This window comes from Triticum dicoccoides, chromosome 6B (genome assembly GCF_002162155.2).
Source record: "Triticum dicoccoides isolate Atlit2015 ecotype Zavitan chromosome 6B, WEW_v2.0, whole genome shotgun sequence".
In the NCBI taxonomy this organism is placed as follows: Eukaryota; Viridiplantae; Streptophyta; class Magnoliopsida; order Poales; family Poaceae; genus Triticum; species Triticum dicoccoides.
Window position 1 is genome coordinate 74,854,105 of NC_041391.1, and position 23,494 is coordinate 74,877,598.

The 23,494-nt window shown below is 47.6% G+C and overlaps 1 pseudogene; it reads left to right on the top strand.

The window, feature by feature from the left end:
- Positions 1–2,721: 2,721 nt before the first annotated feature.
- On the top strand, positions 2,722–2,860 carry LOC119327075 (annotated as a pseudogene).
- Positions 2,861–23,494: the final 20,634 nt, after the last annotated feature.

Here is a 23,494-nt window from a genome sequence, read left to right on the forward strand (position 1 = left end):
CCTACAGTGAGGACCTCACAGGTTTTATCCGACCAAAGGCGGAGCACCTTGTACATGCCGGACGGCACGGCGCGACCGAAACCACAGAAGCACGTCAACATGCCGCCTCTTGATTTAGGCCTCGATTTTGGGCAGTCTACGAGCACATCCCCCGTGGCTAGGTCAATCACGTGAGCGTCCTCAGAATAAGCATCGGTGACGCAGACTATGCCGTCCATGCTTGTGGATAGCAACCCGATGCTGCCTCCGTCCTTTATCACCTTCACAACATTGCCATCCATGTCCATGAGCTGCAGGTCGCGGGATCCCCAGGGGTATTCCTGGTAGACGCTGGCGATGATGAGGGGCTCGGCCTGGCGAGATCTATGCAGGGCGGCAAAGCCCGGGTCGGAGACGAGGGCGCTCCACCCTGTACAGACACACCGGAGACGACTCACGCACTTCACCGGCAGCCTGGAGAGGATGTCAGAGACGACGGCGTCTGGCAAGGACACGGCAGCTGCGTCCGTGGTTGCCGGTGCAGGCGTGCTGGTCGCGGCCGGAGGGGAGCTGAGGAGGCGGCGGTGCTCAGGTGACCGCTGTGGCGGCATGGCGGTGCGCGCGCGCGTGCTGCGGCGTGGATCCGGTGGAGAACAATCGATGGAGCAGGAGACTTGACCCGTGGAGGAGCTCAGCCTCGGCGTTAAGATCGGATCGAGATAACCCCAACTGGCCGGAAAACAAAGATTGTTGTATAGTAGTCAAACTTGACTCCAAGTTCAAAAGAGATTTTTTAAAAATCCAAAAAAGAACGGAAATGTTAACGCCCACACGTGTGAGCGTTTGCACATCGCCCACACGCCTCCATCACCACTCATTTTGCCACGTATGAATAGATGGCATCAGCAGAATTTTTTTTGGTTTTTGGCTTAAAAATGTTGCATCTCCTAAATAAAAAAACAAACTAAAAATCCGTTTTCACCATTAAATCCGTCTCGACGAGATCTTCAAAACTAGACCCCATGTTGATATGTTTCGACGAATTTTTTTTTTTGCCAGAAGTTGCCACGATGTTTACACTGCAGTTGCCATAGGGCTTAAACTAAAGTTGCCATGTGGCAATTTTAGTTTTTAGATCATGGCAATTTTAGTATTTTGATGATGGCAACTCCAGTACTTTGACCATGAAAATTGTTTTTTGTATGAACCATGGCAATTTTACGTGCATGTATCATGGCAATTTTAGTTTATGGTTCATGGCAAATCTAGTTTCTTAATTCTCCGTTTTATAAATATCAAAATTTACTTTTACATGTAGAAGAAAATAGCTGAACATATTATGGCAACTTCAGTGTAAACATCATGGCAATTCATATGCAATAGACATGGCAACTTTTAATCCAAAAAAAATTTCATCAAAACATATCAACATGGGATCTAGTTTCGAAGATCTCATCGCGAGGGATTTAATGGTGAAAACGGATTTTCAATCGGATTTTTCGTTTAAGAGATAAAACATTTTAAAAACTGAAAATCCAAAAAGATTCCTGCATGCATGCATGCGATGACGTGGCAATCTGTTTACATTAGAGACGTGTGGTGCGTCTCTCTTCCTGCCACACGTGTGGCAGTTAGCGTGACCCAAAAAGAAACCCCCTTGTCTCCGCTGTTTTGATGCACACGTAGACGTAGTGGATTGGAAGTAAGAGATCATATCTCAAAGTAAGTTTTTTTAGGGGGTATCTCAAAGTAGGAGAGATCGTATTGGTATATACCAGATGCATATGTCTGGTGGATCCCTTGCAAACGGGCCAATCTGTGGACATTTGGCGAGAAGATTGGATGTTGGTGCATTCGCAAAAAAGTCCAACCATTAAATCACAACAAACTAGTTCGCGCTTTTCTCAGTCTGCCTAGTGGTCATAGGTGCTAGGTTCTTGGTGTTGGCTGCTTTTCGTAGCTCTTTTCTGCTTCTCCTCTATTGTTCCTTGTGTTAAAGTATAGGCTTGTTTAAGTTGTAACGTGTGTATCGTGTCATTGTGTAATGCGTGCGTGTCGTGTCGTGTTGTATCTAGGCAGGTTGTTAGAGTAGATAGATCCTCTCTTGTATAGCCTTGGAGTATGGATCAAGTCTACAACAACCTAGCCGTACCATGTACTTGTTTGCCTATTAAAACACGCACGCGTTCCTACGGTATGCATATGCTTCCAATCTTAGTTTTTTCATGGTAACCAGAGCCATCCTCGAGCGCATCCATGGCAACGTCTTCAAGCTCCTTCCCATCGTCTCCATTCGTGCACGCCGTCACGGAGAAGCTCACGAAGGGCAACCAAGCTCTGTGGTGGGCGACGGTGCTCTCGGCCATTCGGGGAGCACAGATGGCCAAGTACCTCGACGTCGAGCAGCCGCCACCTCCCATGCAGATCGATGTGGCCTCTTCTGATGGCAAGACGACGGCAAAGGCGCCGAACCCTGAATTCCAAATCTGGTATGCACAAGATCAACAAGTCTTCTCCTATCTCCTGACGACTCTTCCTCGTGAGATAGCTATCCAGGTCGCCTCATGCCACACCTCTGCTGAGCTCTGGAACACGGTGGAAGGGATGCTTGCATCCCACACCCGTTCCCAGACCACCAATGTTCGGATCGCCCTCGCAAACTTGCAGAAGGGCAACTCCTCCATCACCGACTATGTTGGGAAGATCAAGTCCCTCTGCGACGAACTGATCACTACAGGGAAGAGGGTGGACGACGATGACATCGTCCCTCACATCCTGGCTAGGCTAGATGAAGATTTCGACCCGGTGGTGTCCGCCATGTGTTCCCGGGTGGAGCCGGTGACCGTGGCCGAGCTGTTCTCACAGCTGCTGAGCTTCAAGACGAGGCTAAATCTTCGAGGCGGAGGTTCACAGTCCTATGCCAACGCTGCTACCCAAGGCCGTAGAAATGGCGGTGGCTGTGGTGATCGCGTCCGCAAACAAGGCGGCAATGGTGGTGACCGCGGCAGGCACGGTGGCGGCTACTCCAAACCTGGAGGGCGCGGCGGCGGACACAGCGGTAACAACGGCGGCGGAGGCAACTACAACAACAATCATGCCTCTGCCCCTAGGGTCCAGTGCCAGATCTATGGCAGGATGGGCCATCCAGCCTGGAAGTGCTGGAAGCGCTACGATGAATCCAACCAAGGTGTGGAGGAGAAGTCGACCAACCTCGCTGCACTGCAGTACGGGGTGGACACGAGCTGGTACCTGGTGAAGGAAATATGCCCTAGAGGCAATAATAAAGTTATTATTTATTTCCTCATTTCATGATAAATGTTTATTATTCATGCTAGAATTGTATTAACCGGAAACATAATACATGTGTGAATACATAGAAAAACATAGTGTCACTAGTATGCCTCTACTTGACTAGCTCGTTGATCAAAGATGGTTAAGGTTTCCTAACCATAGACATGAGTTGTCATTTGATAAATGGGATCACATCATTGGGAGAATCGTGTGATTGACTTGACCCATTCCGTTAGCTTAGCACTTGATCGTTTTAGTTTACTGCTATTGCTTTCTTCATAACTTATACATGTTCCTATGACTATGAGATTATGCAACTCCCGATTACCGGAGGAACACTTTGTGTGCTACCAAACGTCACAACATAACTGGGTGATTATAAAGGTGCTCTACAGGTGTCTCCGATGGTACTTGTTGAGTTGGCATAGATCGAGATTAGGATTTGTCACTCCGATTGTCAGAGAGGTATCTTTGGGCCCTCTCGGTAATGCACATCACTATAAGCCTTGCAAGCAATGTAAGTAATGAGTTAGTTGCGGGATGATGCATTACGGAACGAGTAAAGAGACTTGCCAGTAACGAGATTGAGCTAGGTATTGAGATACCGACGATCGAATCTCGGGCAAGTAACATACCGATGACAAAGGGAACAGTGTATGTTGTTATGCGGTTTGACCGATAAAGATCTTCGTAAAATATGTAGGAGCCAATATAGGTATCTAGGTTCCGCTATTGGTTATTGACCGGAGATGTGTCTCGATCATGTCTACATAGTTCTCGAACCCGTAGGGTCCGCACGCTTAACGTTCGGTGACGATCGGTATTATGAGTTTATGTGTTTTGATGTACCGAAGGTAGTTCGGAGTACCGGATATGATCACGGACATGACGAGGAGTCTCGAAATGGTCGAGACATAAAGATCGATATATTGGATGACTATGTTTGGACTTCAGAAGGGTTCCCGGCAAGTTCGGACATATACCGGAGTACCGAGGGGTTACTGGAACCCCCCGGGGAGTGTAATGGGCCTATTGGGCCTTAGTGGAGAAGAGGTGAGGCGGCCAGGGCAGGCCGCGCCCCCCCCCCCTCTAGTTCGAATTGGACAAGGAGGGGGGCGGCGCCCCCCTTTCCTTCCCCCCTCTCTCCTCCTTCCCCCTTGTCCTACAACTACTAGGAAAGGAGGAGTCCTACTCCCAGTGGGAGTACGACTTCCCCCTTGGCGCGCCCTCCTCCTTGGACGACCGCCTCCCCCTAGCTCCTTTATATACGGGGGCAGGGGGGCACCCCAAGACACACAAGTTGATCATTGATCTTTAGCCATGTGAGGTGCCCCCTCCACCATAATCCACCTCGGTCATATCGTAGTGGTGCTTAGGCGAAGCCCTTTGTCGGTAGCTTCATCAACACCGTCATCATGCTGTCGTGCTGACAAAACTCTCCCTCGGAGCTCTACTGGATCGTGAGTTCGTGGGACGTCACCGAGCTGAACGTGTGCAGATCGCGGAGGTGCCGTACGTTCGGTACTAGGATCGGTCGATCGTGAAGACGTACGACTACATCAACCGCGTTGTCATAACGTTTCCGCTTACGGTCTACGAGGGTACGTGGACGACACTCTCCCCTCTCCTTGCTATGCATCACCATGATCTTGCGTGTGCGTAGGAATTATTTTGAAATTACTACGTTCCCCAACAGTGGCATCCGAGCCAGGTTTATGCGTAGATGTTATATGCACGAGTAGAACACAAGTGAGTTGTGGGCAATACAAGTCATACTTCTTACCAGCATGTCATACATTGATTTGGCGGTATTGTTGGATGAAGCGACCCGGACCGACATTACGCGTACACTTACGCGAGACTGGTTCTACCGACGTGCTTTGCACACAGGTGGCTTGCAGGTGTCAGTTTCTCCAACTTTAGTTGAATCGAGTGTGGCTACGCCCGGTCCTTGTTGAAGGTTAAAACAGCACTAACTTGACAAAAAATCGTTGTGGTTTTGATGCATAGGTAAGAACGGTTCTTGCTCAACCCTAGCAGCCACGTAAAACTTGCAACAACAAAGTAGAGGACGTCTAACTTGTTTTTGCAGGGCATGTTGTGATGTGATATGGTCAAGACATGATGCTAAATTTTATTGTATGAGATGATCATGTTTTGTAATAGAGTTATCGGCAACTGGCATGAGCCATATGGTTGTCGCTTTATTGTATGCAATGCAATCGCCATGTAATTGCTTTACTTTATCACTAAGCGGTAGCAATAGTCGTAGAAGCAATAGTTGGCGAACGACAAACGATGCTACGATGAAGATCAAGGTGTCGTGCCGGTGACGATGGTGATCATGACGGTGCTTTGGAGATGGAGATCAAAGGCACAAGATGATAATGGCCATATCATATCACTTATATTGATTGCATGTGATGTTTATCTTTTATGCATCTTATTTTGCTTTGATTGACGGTAGCATTATAAGATGATCTCTCACTAAATTTCAAGGTATAAGTGTTCTCCCTGAATATGCACCATTGCCAAAGTTCGTCGTGCCGAGACACCATGTGATGATCGGGTGTGATAAGCTCTACGTTCACATACAACGGGTGCAAGCCAGTTTTGCACACATAGAAATACTCGGGTTAAACTTGATGAGCCTAGCATATGCAGATATCGGAACACTGAGACCGAAAGGTCGAGCGTGAATCATATAGTAGATATGATAAACATAGTGATGTTCACCATTGAAAACTACTCCATTTCACGTGATGATTGGAACTGGTTTAGTTGATTTGGATCACGTGATCACTTAGATTATTAGAGGGAGATGTCTGTCTAAGTGGGAGTTCTTAAGTAATTTGATTAATTGAACTTTAATTTATCATGAACTTAGTACGTGGTAGTATTTTGCGTGTCTATGTTGTTGTAGATAGATGGCCCGTGTTGTTGTTCCATTGAATTTTAATGCGTTCCTTGAGAAAGCTAAGTTGAAAGATGATGGTAGCAATTACACGGACCGGGTCCGTAACTTGAGGATTATCCTCATTGCTGCACAGAAGAATTACGTCCTGAAAGCACCACTAGGTGCAAGACCCGCAGCAGGAGCAACGCCGGACATTGTGAACGTCTGGTAGAGCAATGCTGATGACTACTCGATAGTTCAGTGTGCCATGCTTTACGGCTTAGAACCGGGACTTCAACGGTGTTTTGAACGTCATGGAGCATATGAGATGTTCCAGGAGTTGAAGTTAATATTTCAAGAAAATGCTCAGATTGAGAGATATGAAGTCTCCAATAAGTTCTATAGCTGCAAGACGGAGGGGAATAGTTCTGTCAGTGAACATATACTCAAAACGTATGGGTATAATAATCACTTGATTCAACTGGGAGTTAATCTTCATGATGATAGTGTCATTGACAGAATTCTTCAATCACTGCCACCAAGCTACAAGAGCTTCGTGATGAACTATAATATGCAAGGGATGGAAAATACTATTCCCGAGCTCTTCGCGATGGTAAAGGCTGCGGAGGTAGAAATCAAGAAGGAGCATCAAGTGTTGATGGTCAACAAGACCACCAGTTCCAAGAAAAGGGTAAAGGGAAGAAGAAGGGGAACTTCAAGAAGAACGACAAACAAGTTGCTGCTCAGGAGAAGAAACCCAAGCCTGGACCTAAGCCTAAGACTGAGTGCTTCTACTGCAAAGGGACTGGCCACTGGAAGCGGAACTACCCCAAGTATTTGGCGGATAAGAAGGATGGCAAGGTGAACAAAGGTATATGTGATATACATGTTATTGATGTGTACTACCTCTGTCCGGGATTTTTGGTCCGCTAAGCCCCCGATCGAGCGTTTGTAAATAGTAGGCCACGTTGTATTTTCCAAAGCACAATCATTACACATTCATTCGTGTGATTGGGCGCGAATTGCGCCAAATAGGCCGCATGCATGCGTGCAGTGACCAGCCGTGCATGCGTGGAGAGACCAGCCAGTGCTTGCTCGCGGTAATGTTGCCAAGCACATGCAGCAATTGAATCACCGCTATTACTTAATTGTTCGGCCAATTATCGCAGAGCACGTAAACGCAACCACATAAATTGATGCGGTACTTATGCGTGCATGCGGTTAACTGCAGCTGCCTTGGTCCTCGAGTTTTGGTCTGCAAGACTAAAAAACCCAGACGGAGGTAGTACCTTACTAAAGCTCGCAATAGCACCTGGGTATTTGATACTGGTTTTGTTGCTAACATTTGCAACTCGAAACAGGGACTACGGATTAAGCGAAGATTGGCTAAGGATGAGGTGATGATGCGCGTGGGAAATGGTTCCAAAGTCGATGTGATCGCGGTCGGCATGCTACCTCTACATCTACCTCCGGGATTAGCTTTAGACCTGAATAATTGTTATTTGGTGCCAGCATTAAGCATGAACATTATATCTGGATCTTATTTGATGCGAGACGGTTATTCATTTAAATCTTAGAATAATGGTTATTCTATTTATATGAGTAATATCTTTTATGGTCATTGAGGGAGTCCCGGACTAGGTGGTGTCCGGATAGCCGAACTATCATCTTTGACCGGACTCCAAGACTATGAAGATACAAGATTGAAGACTCCGTCCCGTGTCCGGATGGGACTTTCCTTGGCGTGGAAGGCAAGCTTGGCGATACGGATATGTAGATCTCCTACCATTGTAACCGACTCTGTGTAACCCTAGCCCTCTCCGGTGTCTATATAAACCGGAGGGTTTTAGTCCGTAGGACGAACAACAATCATACCATAGGCTAGCTTCTAGGGTTTAGCCTCTCTGATCTCGTGGTAGATCTACTCTTGTACTACCCATATCATCAATATTAATGAAGCAGGAGTAGGGTTTTACCTCCACCGAGAGGGCCTAAACCTAGGTAAAAACATCGTGTCCCTTGTCTCATGTTACCATCTGCCTAGACGCACAGTTCGGGACCCCCTACCCGAGATCCGCCGGTTTTGACACCGACATTGGTGCTTTCATTGAGAGTTCCTCTGTGCCATCGCCATCAGGAAGGATGCCTCGTCCCGTCTTCAAAGACGGCAACGTTGCTAAAGGAGCTTTGGCCATCGGCCAAACTCTTCGACTAGGCGGTTTTCTTATGACCGCCTGTTCGGCCACCGCGCCAACGATGACTTCTCGGGTCATCGAAAGCAATCTTCATGTTAACTCGGAACTTGCCGAGCAGCTAGCTCCGATGGAGCTCTCCTCCTTAAATGAGCTCTTGGATCGCATCGCCGCCCTGGGAGTCGCTACAGACTACGATCATATTGGGCCTAAAACCGATCTGAGAGAGATCAACTCTCTCGGGGCTACCCACCATGTTTCTGTGGTAGAGGAACAGTACGACGACTCTTCTTCTATATTAAGGACTAGCTATGTTCGGATTCCCGACCCCTCCATGCTGGATTCCCGCGGAGGGACGGACGTCGATCAAGTCCTGAATTTAAAGTCAGGCAGCAGGCTGGATTCATTGGACAATATCCAAAAGCCCAAGCTTCCAAGTTCGGAAACTTTTCGGCCCTTGAGTCTTAGATTGGACGGGGTTCCGAACCTAATTCCACCCGCCCACCCAAACATAAGCGATCTATCCCAAATCCGGCAAGAGCCCGCTGAAACAGTACACTATTACTGGGCCAGATTCCTCCTGGTTATGGACAGGATAAAGGACTGCCGCGAGGAAGACACAATTTCACTTTTCTGCAATAATTGCACGGACAAGGGAATCCTAAATGCCATAAGTCGTCCTGAAATTACACTTTATGGACTTGGCATCCATAGTACAAAAGTACTATGCGGTGGAAAGCGCCTGGAGAACCGAAACCAAATTTTGGGATGATCTGGCCCCGAATATAACCTTAGTCCGAAATAAAAGGGTGCATCACCGCCAGGCACCTGGGTTAAATACCAAAAAGCAAAAAAACCCTAAAGGGCACGGAACCGTACTAGAGGGATGTCTCAAAGGACCCTGCAAAATTCATAGTACAGAGGGCGCCACTCCAACTCATAGCCTTCGAGCATGTTGGATACTACGGTAGGTGGCCAAAAGTTGTGAAGAACTTCTAGCTCCAGATAGTCAGCCCAGCAACACCAGTACGGTATTAACAGTCTTCGAGACTTTTGCATCAAATAATATGTGGAAACAAACACTCTGCAGCCCTGCCGAAGTCTACCAAGTAGCAACAATAAACCCATGGAGTGACACGGCTATTACCTTTAATGCCAGTGACGAACCTAAATTCCGAACAGCCCGAGCACCAGCCGCATTGGTCCTCAGTCCAATAGTGGATGGCTTTTGCCTTACCAAGGTACTCATGGACGGTGGCAGCGGATTAAACCTCATTTACGAGGAAACACTTCGAAAAATGGAAATAGACTGGAGCCGCATTGAGCGAAGCAGCACAACCTTTAGAGGAATAATCCCTAGTCGGGAAGCATGCTGCATAGGAAAAATCACACTGGATGTGGTATTTGGCTCGCCGGACAATTACAGGTCTGAGGAGGTCACGTTCCATGTGGCCCCGTTCAGCAGCGGATATCATGCTTTATTAGGCCGAGAGGCATTCACAATTTTTCAAGCTATACCCCATTACGGGTACATGAAGCTCAAAATGCCCGGGCCCAACAGAATCATCACTCTTGCCAGTGATCCAGACATAGCACTCCGCGCCGAAAATAAGACAGCTGCACTAGCCCTCGCGACACTATCCGAAGCCCTAGCGGCCGAGGAACTCACTGCGCTGCGCTCCACGGTGAACAGGGACGATGTGATACTCGATAAGAGATCCAAGTCCACCTCTTTTAAGCCAGCGGACGAAATAGTCAAATTCCAAGTCCATCCAACGGACCCTACAAAGACAGCCTCCATTGGGGCACAGTTAAACCCTGATGTAGACGCCGCACTACGAGAATTCCTACGTGAAAATTGGGACATTTTTGCCTGGCACCCTTCAGACATGCCAGGAATCCCACGCCGGCTGGCCGAGCACAGCCTAAATATCCTAAAAGGATTCAAGCCAGTCAAACAGGCTCTTCGGCGATTTTCCGAACCCAAGAGATAGGCAATGGGAGAGGAGCTAGCCAAACTATTGGAAGCCGGATTCATCAGAGATATAAAACATCCGGACTGGCTAGCAAACCTGGTGATGGTACCAAAGAAGGATAGATCCTCGCGCCTATGTGTCGACTTCAAAGACCTTAACAAGGCTTGCCCAAAGGATCCCTTCCCCCTCCCCCGCATCGATCAAATTATCGACGCTACTGCAGGGCACGACCCATTGTGCTTCCTCGACGCATACTCCGGCTACCATCAAATTAAGATGGCAGAGCCAGACCAAGACACAACGGCATTCATCACTCCATACGGCCCATTCTGCTTCAACACAATGCCCTTCGGGCTCAAAAACGCCGGCGCAACATATCAGCGCATGATTCAGACATGTCTGGCAAACCAGATTGGCAAAACAGTGGAGGCATACGTAGATAATGTGGTCATCAAATCCAAGCATGTCAAAACTCTAGTAGACGACTTGAGGCTCACATTCGACAATCTCCGAACATACGACATTAAGTTGAATCCGAAAAAATGCATCTTCGGCGTACCAGCCGGAAAACTCTTGGGCTTCATTGTATCTGGTTGAGGAATTGAAGCAAACCCAGCCAATATCGGAGCTCTGTCACAATTGGATATCCCAAAAGACCTCAAACAAATACAAAAATTCACTGGATGCGTGGCAGCTCTAAGCCGCTTTATCTCCCGTTTGGGAGAAAAGGCATTACCCCTTTATCGCCTGCTCCGGCGCACCAAACACTTCCAATGGACGGATGCCGCCACGGCCGGACTCGAAGAAATAAAAACCATATTGGCAACAAATCCGGTCCTGGCCGCGCCCAACATGGGCGAACCAATGTTATTATATATCGCGGCAACACATCAAGTTGTAAGCGCGGTGCTCGTCGTCGAACGAGAAACGGACGGACACAAGTTCCCCCTTCAAAAACCAGTTTACTACGTGTCCACTGTCCTAACTCCATGCAAGTCCCGGTATCCACATTATCAAAAGATAGCATACGCGGTGTTCATGGCATCCCGGAAGCTGCAACACTACTTTCAAGAGTGTTCGATAACAGTAGCCTCCGAAGTACCTCTTAATGACATTATAAACAACCGCGATGCAACGGGCCGGATTGCCAAGTGGGCCATCAAGCTCCTCCCATTCTACATAACCTATAAACCACGGCGAGCTATCAAGTCGCAAGTTTTGATTGACTTCGTCGCTGAATGGACTGAAGCCGAACTCCCTAAAGAGTACGTCGCATATTCCAATTGGATCATGCACTTCAACGACTCCAAAATGTTGGCCGGCCTAGGGGCTGGCGTCGTCCTGACGTCCCCAACCGGAGACACAGTCCAATACGTACTCCAGATAATGTACACGGACTCCAACAACGCAACCGAATACGAGGCCCTCCTACATGGCCTCCGGATGGCGGTCTCCATGGGCATTAAACGCCTAGAGGTGCGCGGGGATTCGAACGTCACGATATGCCAAATAAATGGAGACTTCGACACCAAGGATCCGAAAATGGCAGCTTACCGTAACACCGTCCTAAAAATGTCTGCTCGGTTTGAAGGGCTCGAATTTCACCATATAGCCCGGGATAATAACCAGGCGGCGGACGTATTGGCACGCATTGGCGCAAAGCGCAATGCCGTCCCTCCCAACATCTTCCTGGAGTGGCTCTTCAAGCCATCCGTACTATGGGAAGGGGAGCCCGGAAACAACAATCTGGACCCAACCGCACCACCCGACACCGAACATTCTGACACAATCGGTGGTTCTGCCAATGAAACAACACCTTCAGCCCACGAAATAATGGCAGTCATTGCCCCGTGGACCGAACCATTCCTAGCCTACTTAACTAGGTAGGAACTTCTCGAGGACCAAAACGAGGCCCGCTGCATAGTACGGCGATCTAAAGCCTATAAGGTCCATGAGGGAGAGCTTTATAAGAAAAGCACAACCGGAGTCCTTCAAAGGTGTATCTCCGAAGAGGAAGGGCGAAATCTTCTAGCTTAAATTCATGCCGGACTCGGTGGGCACCACGCCGCAACCCGGGCCCTTGTAGGCAAGGCCTTCCGTACAGGATTTTATTGGCCGATGGCCCGGGCAGATGCTCAGGACTTAGTCCAACGATGCGTCGGTTGCCAGCTCTTTGCTAATCAAAGCCACATGCCACCCACCGCCCTCAAAACTATACCCATCACCTGGCCGTTCATGGTATGGCGGCTTGACATGGTTGGACCCCTTAAAGGAGGAACCCACAAGCAAAAATACCTATTGGTCATGGTGGATAAATTCACCAAATGGATAGAGGCCAAGCTAGTTAAGACGGCCGAATCTGGACCCGTGATAGACTTCATATCAGAGGTAGTACACCGCTACGGCGTCCCCCATAGCATCATCACTGATAACGGCATGAACTTCACGGCCGACGAGGTTAAACTCTAGTGCAAAAACATGGGCATCAAGCTCGACTACGCTTCAGTCTATCACCCTCAAACTAACGGTCAAGTCGAGCGAGCAAATGGTCTAATCATGAGTAGCATTAAACCCAGACTAGTGCGGTCCCTCAAGGAATCTAACACGCACTGGGTAGAGGAGCTCGACTCCGTACTCTGGGGGCTGCAGACCACGCCGAATCGCACTACCGGATTCACACCATTTTTTATGGTATACGGCACAGAGGCAGTTTTGCCCTGCGACATAATTCATGACTCACCTCGCGTGCGCATGTACGAAGAAAGAGAAGTCGAGTTGGATCGGCAGGACAGTTTGGACGCCTTAGAGGAGGAGCGCGACGTGGCAAAAGCTCGTTCTGCATTCTATCAACAGCAGGCTCGAAGCATCGGATAACCGACTCGAGCCAAACCCATGGAACGCAGCCCGTCTCCGAAGATTCTACGCCTAGCGCCGGACTCTGAGTTCGTCTCCTTGCTCCGTCTACATTTTATACTTTAGCTGCCTTTTTATTTCTCTCCTTCTCCCTCCTTTTTCTTAAAGCCTTTGGAGGCTTGTCTGCGCATTGTTCGCACACACGTGACGTGCTACTCGCGCTCACTATACCTGGGGGCTTCTTTAACAGAAGCTTATTTATACGGGCTTTATGCCCAACACATGCGTCGCACTTCCGCATGTACCTTTTATTCACCATTATATGCATCGATATGACTTAAGTTTTGGCCAAGCTGGGTTGCCTGGCTCCTGTGCTTACCCCTACGTTCCCGATTGTTCGGCTAGGTGGTAAAGGGAGCACCTCTGTGATTGTTACTGCCGGGTCAGCCCGATGTGTGCCTTAGACTGGGTGAAGCCGAAAGCTAGCGTTCTTAAGGGAATATTCGATCGGTGAACTAAAAGACGATTTCTTACCCATTTATTTATCTGCCCCCAGATGCTTTTCTGCTTTTTTCGCAGTTCGGACATGCACTTTAGGGCATGCCTCCCAGGGAAAGGAACCCCTAACGGAACTATTCTCCCTGGAAGATGTTTCTTACTAACTATGTAATATAACATAACTAGTTGGGCACTTGTCTGATAAAGCACTAATGACCCCTACGCCTGGTCTCCATGCATGCCCCGGTTTTTAACCGGGAGGGTATTCGGACACACTCCGGACTGTCGGGTCCCGAGGTTGAAGCGAAAAGGTCCGCTACGACAAACGATCTACAATCCGGCTAGAAGGCATTTTACATGTCATTTTAAAATTACATAGTCAAATTGACTGATTGTATTCCTCTTCAATACCATCTAATAGGTTGTCTAGTTTACAGTCCCGCTGGGAATACTTTGCGGCCAACTCTACTTGGCCGTACACTAAGCTCACAGGGATCTCCTTCCCATCAGGCCCCACATGTCCGACCTTGGCCATATGGTTCAGGTCAGCCTTCGTGTATCGCGTCTTCACCATGGCCCAGGCCTCCCTGGCGCCTTGACGGCAGGCCGATATCTTCCATAGCCGGAAGCGCCGCCGTGCTCCCTGAAGCTTCTCTGCAAGCTCTCCAAGGCTTTCGGGTAGGGAGATGGATGGCCCCAAGGCCTGGGCGACGCCTCTCATCGCCTGCCGAACTCGTTCGTGCAGTTGCAGCAACTCGGGAAGAAGGTCACCCGTTGAACCGGGCATTTCCTCTGCAGGATGACCTGTGAGCATACCTACAGACATATTTCTGTTAGTCGACTTCCTCGCTGAACTCTTTTTTAAGGTTCATTCAAGCACTTACTAAAAATGCCGCGACGAAGTCGCCGATTCTCCTTAACGGAGTCAGACAGCTGGGCATGAACATCTTTTAGTTCCTCGCCCAGCTGGGTGTTGGCATCTTGGAGGTTATTTTTCTCTTGCCGCACCCTTGTAAGCACATTCTCGCCGGCTTTTAACCGGCGCAGGAGCTGTTGCTTGTCCGGATCTACCCCGGCGCCATCTGCAAAATTATTGTCAGACTTACACACACGCCGCACTTCACAAACTACTTATCTTTCGAAGTATATATTACCAGAGGGGGTCTCAGTGGCTCCCCCTGCGGTGGCTAGTGCAGCCTCAAGTTGGGCCTTGCACTCTTGAAGCTCCTGGGACAGTTGGGTATTCTTTTCTATAAGATCCTGCATAACAAATGATCCTTAAATCAGTTATTCTAACTATTTTAAGTCTCGGGGGCTACTGGCATATATAACTGTCAAAATTCCTCACCCGTATGTCTTTCACATACTGCTCCGTGGCCCTGGCTACACCATCTTGAGAGGCACGGAGGTCCGCATCTCCCGAATTAAAGGCATTCAATGCCTCTTGGGAGAAACATGCGTCACGAAGAATTGTCCGGCGGCGCCTATGATTCATGGCGCTCTCCACCTCAGATTTGGTGGCGGACAATTTGTTGGCATCCTCCGTTGGAGGAGCATCCGACGCGCGCCTTGTGTTCGCCTTCCCTTCTGGACCTGGCTTTGGAGCCTGGTCGGCGGAGGCTCGATTGGCAACCTCTCCGGACACAGTCCGGCGAGCGCTCTTTCTCCTGAAAAATCACGAGCGTTAGTATGCCTTCCAGGAATCTTTCCTTGAAACACGGCGGTGCGCTATACCGTTGCAGCGACGTCTCGATCCACACCGCACTTCTTTTCTGCCTGCTGGGCCGAGCTGCCCCTTGTTGGCCAGCTGCCGCGGGCTCGCCTTCCCGCCTCAGAGGCACCCCCCTGTGAAACACCATTGGTATGCGGTGATCAGAAATAAGCACGGATGGGTCATGGTATCAGGACTTCGGTCACAGTTACCTGGGAAGCTGGAAGTATTCCAGGGTAGTCGGCCGTAATGGCGACCAAAGCATTGTTGATGCTAAGTTGGTGGAACACCCCATCGATCAGCTCCACCTTTATGTCCGGATCCTCTTCGGAGGCCGGATCGAGGGACCGTTCTGGATCCTCGGGTTGTGGATCCAGGCTGTGTATATCCTCTACGGCCCGGCGCAGTTCCTGCGTCAAAATCACAAAATGAGATACTTAATCATGGGAATATGGATCGGATAGGCAAAAAGAAATGTCCGCTTACCCAGATTCGAGGGTTGTTCATAGAAATCCCGTTCAATGGACTAACACGAAGAAAATCGTCCTTTTCCCCTTTGTACAGGCCGGACAAGATCTTCACTAGATCGGCGACCGATCCTGGCCCCTTACAGCCATGGCGGGTGGCATCATCCTCCCCGTTGAAATCCTAGATGGGGTGGCCCCTATGCTGGAGCGGCTGCACCCCCTGCATAATGCATGTAGCCATGACTCCGATCATAGTCAGGACGGAATGAGCTAATAACCTTATTCATCTCATCAGGTAGAGGACATCCCTGACATTTTCCCTCTGGGGGCTCCACGGGCGCCAGCTTAGGCGTTTCTTCAAGGGAGCATTGCTGAACTCCGGGAGGCCGGTCCGAATGGGATCCGGTAGCAGGGCATCTTCTACATAAAACCATTCCGAGGGCCAGTCTTCAGACGCCTTCTTCGGGGTTCCGGACAGATATTCGTTCCCGGCGATGCGCCATAGTTCGGCTCCGCCCACTTGATATATTGACCCCTCATGAGAACGGGGTACCAGGCAAAACAATCTCTTCCACAGCGCGAAATGAGCCTCAATACCCAAAAACAGTTCACAAAGGGCCACGAAGCCCGCGATGTGCATAATGGAGGCAGGCGTAAGGTGGTGCAGCTGGAGGCCGTAGAACTCCAGGAGCCCCCGGAGAAACGGATGTATTGGAAATCCGAGTCCTCTTATTAGATAAGAGATAAAGCATACCCGCTCTCCTTTGGAGGGATTGGGGACGCTCTCTACCTGCTTTCCGCCCTTGTAGGTGGCGAGTCCGGCTCGAACCGGAACCATAAAGGCTGGAGGAAGAAATCCCTTGGCTTGGAGCGTCACTAACTCACTGTGCGGGACTGAGCATCTCTCCCAATCTCCAGGCTAAGGGCTGGGAGCGAGAGAGGAGGAGCCGTGTCGACTGTCCATGATGGAATGGATTTTTGTCAGAGGAGCTCCGATGAATGCTCGCGGAGGGAGGATGGTGTGATTCGGATCTAGATCCCCGTCTCTTTTATAGGTGGCTCATTTGCGCAGCTAGGGGGGTTAAATATAAAGATACCCTGGCTTTTCGCATTCGTTCGACACGTGGAAGATGGCCATTATTGGGCATGGAAGCCAAGGAGCGCAGCATTTATAAGAAGTCGGACACTATTCGACAAGTACATGGAATTTAGAGAAGAACCTGCCTCGCAATGCCGAAGACAATCTACGCGCCGGACTCGTCATCATTGAAGCCTGGTTTGGGGGCTACTGAGGGAGTCCCGGACTAGGGGGTGTCCGGATAGCCGAACTATCATCTTTGATCGGACTCCAAGACTATGAAGATATAAGATTGAAGACTTTGTCCCGTGTCCGGATGGGACTTTCCTTGGCGTGGAAGGCAAGCTTGGCGATACTGATATGTAGATCTCCTACCATTGCAACCGACTCTGTGTAACCCTAGCCCTCTCCGGTGTCTATATAAACCGGAGGGTTTTAGTCTGTAGGACGAACAACAATCATATAGGCTAGCTTCTAGTGTTTAGCCTCTCTGATCTCGTGGTAGATCTACTCTTGTACTACCCATATCATCAATATTAATCAAGCAGGAGTAGGGTTTTACCTCCACCGAGAGGGCTCGAACCTAGGTAAAAACATTGTGTCCCTTGTCTCCTATTACCATCCGCCTAGACGCATAGTTCGGGACCCCTGTCGGTGTCAAAACCGGCGGATCTCGGGTAGGGGGTCCCGAACTGTGCGTCTAGGCGGATGGTAACAGGAGACAAGGGACACGATGTTTTTACCCAGGTTCGGGCCCTCTCGATGGAGGTAAAACCCTACTCCTGCTTGATTGATATCGATGATATGGGTAGTACAAGAGTGGATCTACCACGAGATCAAGGAGGCTAAACCCTAGAAGCTAGCCTATGGTATGATTGTTGTAATGGTTGTGTTCTACGGACTAAAACCCTTCGGTTTATATAGACACCGGAGAGGGCTAGGGTTACACAGAGTCGGTTACAATGGTAGGAGATCTACATATCCGTATCGCCAAGCTTGCCTTCCACACCAAGGAAAGTCCCATCCGGACACAGCACGAAGTCTTCAATCTTGTATCTTCATAGTCTTGGAGTCCGGCCGATGATGATAGTCCGGCTATCCGGACACCCCCTAGTGCAGGACTCCCTCAACCCCCTACCTGAGATCCGCCGGTTTTGACACCGACAGTCATGCACCCTTGAAGAGTGGTCTATTTTTGTTAAATCTCGATTGTAGTGATACACATATTCATAATGTTGAAGCCAAAAGATGCAGAGTTGATAATGATAGTGAAACTTATTTGTGGCACTGCCGTTTAGGTCATATTGGTGTAAAGGGCATGAAGAAACTCCATACTGATGGACTTTTTGAATCACTTGGTTATGAATCACTTGGTACTTGCGAACCATGCCTCATGGGCAAGATGACTAAAACGCCATTCTCCGGAACAATGGAGCGAGTAACAGATTTGTTGGAAATCATACATACTGATGTATGTGGTCCGATGAATACTGAGTCTCGCGGCGGGTATCGTTATTTTCTCACCTTCATAGATGATTTAAACAGATATTGGTATATCTACTTAATGAAACATAAGTCTGAAACATTTGAAAAGTTCAAAGAATTTCAGAGTGAAGTGGAAAATCATCGCAACAAGAAATAAAGTTTCTACAATCTGATCGTGGAGGAGAATATTTGAGTTACGAGTTTGGTCTTCATTTGAAACAATGCGGAATAGTTTCGCAACTCACGCCACCCGGAGCACCACAGCGTAATGGTGTGTCCGAACATTGTAACCGCACTTTGTTAGATATGGTGCGATCTATGATGTCTCTTACAGATTTACGCTATCATTTTGGGGTTATGCTTTAGAGACGGCTGCATTCACGTTAATAGGACACCATCTAAATCCTTTGAGATGACGCCTTATGAACTGTGGTTTGGCAAGAAACCAAAGTAGTCGTTTCTTAAAGTTTGGGGCTGTGATGCTTATGTGAAAAAGCTTCAACCTGATAAGCTCAAACCCAAGTCGGAGAAATGTGTCTTCATAGGATACCCAAAGGAGACTGTTGGGTACAGCTTCTATCACAGATCCGAAGGCAAGACATTCGTTGCTAAGAATGGATCCTTTCTAGAGAAGGAGTTTCTCTCGAAAGAAGTGAGTGGGAGGAAAGTAGAACTTCATGAGGTAACTGTACCTGCTCCCTTATTGGAAAGTAGTTCATCACAGAAACCGGTTCATGTGACACCTACACCAATTAGTGAGGAAGCTAATGATATTGATCAAGAAACTTCAGATAAGTTACTACCGAACCTCGTAGGTCAAACAGAATAACCGCACCAGAGTGGTACAGTAATCCTATTTTGGAGGTCATGTTACTTGACCATGGCGAACCTACAAACTATGAGGAAGCGATGATGAGCCCAGATTCCGCAAAATGGCTTGAGGCCATGAAATCTGAGATGGGGTCCATGTATGAGAACAAAGTGTGGACTTTGGTTGACTTGCCCGATGATCGTCAAGCCATCGAGAATAAATGGATCTTCAAGAAGAAGACTGACGCTGACGGTAATGTTACTGTCTACAAAGCTCGACTTGTCGCGAATGGTTTTCTACAAGTTCAAGGGGTTGACTGCGATGATACTTTCTCACCCCTAGCGATTCTTAAGTCTGTCCGAATCATGTTAGCAATTGCCGTATTTTATGATTATGTAATTTGGCAAATGGATGTCAAAACTGCATTCCTGAATGGATTTCTAGACGAAGAGTTGTATATGATACAACCAGGAGGTTTTGTCGATCCAAAAGGTACTAACAAAGTGTGCAAGCTCCAGCGATCCATTTATGGACTGGTGCAAGCCTCTCGGAGTTGGAATAAACATTTTGATAGTGTGATCAAAGCATATGGTTTTATACAACCTTTTGGAGAAGCATGTATTTACAAGAAAGTGAGTGGGAGCTTTGTAGCATTTCTAATACTATATGTAGATGACATATTGTTGATTGGAAATGATATAGAATTTCCGGATAGCATAAAGGGATACTTGAATAAGAGTTTTTCAATGAAAGACCTCGGTGAGGCTGCTTATATATTGGGCATCAAGATCTATAGTGATAGATCAAGAGACTTAATTGGACTTTCAAAAAGAACATACCTTGATAAAGTTTTGAAAAAGTTCAAAATGGATCAAGCAAATAAAGGGTTCTTGCCTGTGTTACAACGTGTGAAGTTGAATCAGACTCAATGCCCGACCACTGCAGAAGATAGAGAGAAAATGAAAAATGTTCCCTATGCTTCTGCCATAGGCTCTATCATGTATGCAATGTTGTGTACCAGACCTGATGTGTGCCTTGCTATTAGTTTAGCAGGGAGGTACCAAAGTAATCCAGGAGTGGATCACTGGACAGCGGTCAAGAACATCCTGAAATACCTGAAAAGGACTAAGGATATGTTTCTCGTTTATGGAGGTGACAAAGAACTCGTCATAAATGGTTACATCAATGCAAGCTTTGACACTAATCAAAATCTCAAACCGGATGCGTGTTTATATTGAACGGTGGAGCTGTAAGTTGGTGTAGTTCTAAACAAAGCGTCGTCGCGGGATCTACGTGTGAACCTGAGTACATAGCTGCTTCGGAAGCAGCAAATGAAGGAGACTGGATGAAGGAGTTCATATCCGATCTAGGTGTCATACCTAGTGCATCGGGTCCAATAAAAATCTTTTGTGACAATACTCGTGCAATTGCCTTGGCAAAGGAATCCAGATTTCCCAAGAGAACCAAGCACATCAAGAGACGCTTCAATTCCATCCGTGATCAAGTCCAGGTGGGAGACATAGAGATTTGCAAGATACATACGGATCCGAATGTTGCAGACCCGTTGACTAAGCCTCTCTCACGAGCAAAACATGATCAGCACCAAGACTCCATGGGTGTTAGAATCATTACTGTGTAATCTAGATTATTGACTCTAATGCAAGTGGGAGACTGAAGGAAATATGCCCTAGAGGCAATAATAAAGTTATTATTTATTTACTCATTTCATGATAAATATTTATAATTCATGCTAGAATTGTATTAACCGGAAACATAATACATGTGTGAATACATAGACAAATATAGTGTCACTAGTATGCCTCTACTTGACTAGCTCGTTGATCAAAGATGGTTAAAGTTTCCTAACCATGGACATGAGTTGTCATTTGATAAACGGAGTCACATCATTGGTAGAATGATGTGATTGACTTGACCCATTCCGTTAGCTTAGCACTTGATCGTTTTAGTTTACTGCTATTGCTTTCTTCATAACTTATACATGTTCCTATGACTATGAGATTATGCAACTCCTGATTACCAGAGGAACACTTTGTGTGCTACCAAACGTCACAACATAACTGGGTGATTATAAAGGTGCTCTAGAGGTGTCTCTGATGGTACTTGTTGAGTTGGCATAGATCAAGATTAGGATTTGTCACTCTGATTATTAGAGAGGTATCTCTGGGCCCTCTCGGTAATGCACATCACTATAAGCCTTGCGAGCAATGTAACTAATGAGTTAGTTGCGGGATGATACATTACGGAATGATTAAAGAGCCTTGCCAGTAACGAGATTGAGCTAGGTATTGAGATACCGACGATCGAATCTCGGGCAAGTAACATACCGATGACAAAGGGAATAACGTATGTTGTTATGCGGTTTGACCGATAAAGTGTTGGGGAACGTAGTAATTTCAAAAAAATTCCTACGCACATGCAAGATCATGGTGATGGCATAGCAACGAGAGGGGAGAGTATTGTCCACGTACCCTCGTAGACCGTAAGCGGAAGCGTTATGACAACGCGGTTGATGTAGTCGTACGTCTTCACGATCCGACCGATCCAAGTACAGAATGTACGGCACCTCCGAGTTCAGCACACGTTCAGCTCGATGACGATCCCCGGGCTCCGATCCAGCAAAGCATCGGGGATGAGTTCCATCAGCACGACGGCGTGGTGACAAAGATGATGTTCTACCGGCGCAGGGCTTCGCCTAAACTCCACGACGATATGACCGAGGTGGAATATGGTGGAGGGGGGCACCGCAAACGACTAAGGAATGATCCATAGATCAACTTGTGTGTCTATGGGGTGCCCCCTGCCCCCGTATATAAAGGAGTGGAGGAGCGGAGGGCCGGCCCTCTCTATGGCGCGCCCTAGGGGTGTCCTACTCCCACCGGGAGTAGGATTCCCCCTTTCCTAGTCCAACTAGGAGTCCTTCCAAGTAGTAGGAGTAGGAGACAAGGAAGGGGAAGAGGGAAGAGAAGGAAGGAGGGGGCGCCGCCCCTCCCCCTAGTCCAATTCGGACTAGTCAATGGGGGGGGGCGCGGCCTGCCTCTCCCTCTTCCCTAAAGCCCAATGAGGCCCATATACTTCTTCCCCCGTATTCCCGTAACTCCCCGGTACTCCGAAAAATACCCGAATCACTCGGAACCTTTCCGAACTCCGAATATAGTCGTCCAATATATCGATCTTTACGTCTCGACCATTTCGAGACTCCTCGTCATGTCATCCGGTACTCCAAACTCATTCGGTATATCAAAACTCATAAACTCATAATATAACTGTCATCCAAACCTTAAGCGTGCGGACCCTACGGGTTCGAGAACTATGTAGACATGACCTAGAACTATTCTCGGTCAATAACCAATAGCGGAACCTGGATGCTCATATTGGCTCCTACATATTCTACGAAGATCTTTGTCGGTCAAACCGCATAACAACATACATTGTTCCTTTTGTCATCGGTATGTTACTTGCCCGAGATTCGATCGTCGGTATCCAATACCTAGTTCAATCTCGTTACCGGCAAGTCTCTTTACTCGTTACTTAATGCATCATTCCGTAACTAACTCGTTAGCTACATTGCTTACAAGGCTTATAGTAATGTGCATTACCGAGAGGGCCCAGAGATACCTCTCCGACAATCGGAGTGAAAAAACCTAATCTCGAAATACGCCAACCCAACATGTACCTTCGGAGACACCTGTAGTGCTCCTTTATAATCACCCAGTTACATTGTGACGTTTGGTAGCACCCAAAGTGTAAACGGGAGTTGCATAATCTCATAGTTATAGGAACATGTATAAGTCATGAAGAAAGCAATAGCAACATACTAAACGATCAAGTACTAGGTTAACGGAATGGGTCATGTCAATCACATCATTCTCCTAATGATGTGATCCCGTCAATCAAATGACAACTCATGTGTATGGTTAGGAAACTTAACCATCTTTGATTAACGAGCTAGTCAAGTAGAGGCATACTAGTGACACTATGTTTGTCTATGTATTCACACAAGTATTATGTTTTCGGTTAATACAATTCTAGCATGAATAATAAACATTTATCATGAAATAAGGAAATAAATAATAACTTTATTATTGCCTCTAGTGAAGGAAATATGCCCTAGAGGCAATAATAAAGTTATTATTTATTTCCTCATATCATGATAAATGTTTATTATTCATGCTAGAATTGTATTAACCGGAAACATGATACATGTGTGAATACATAGACAAACATATAGTCACTAGT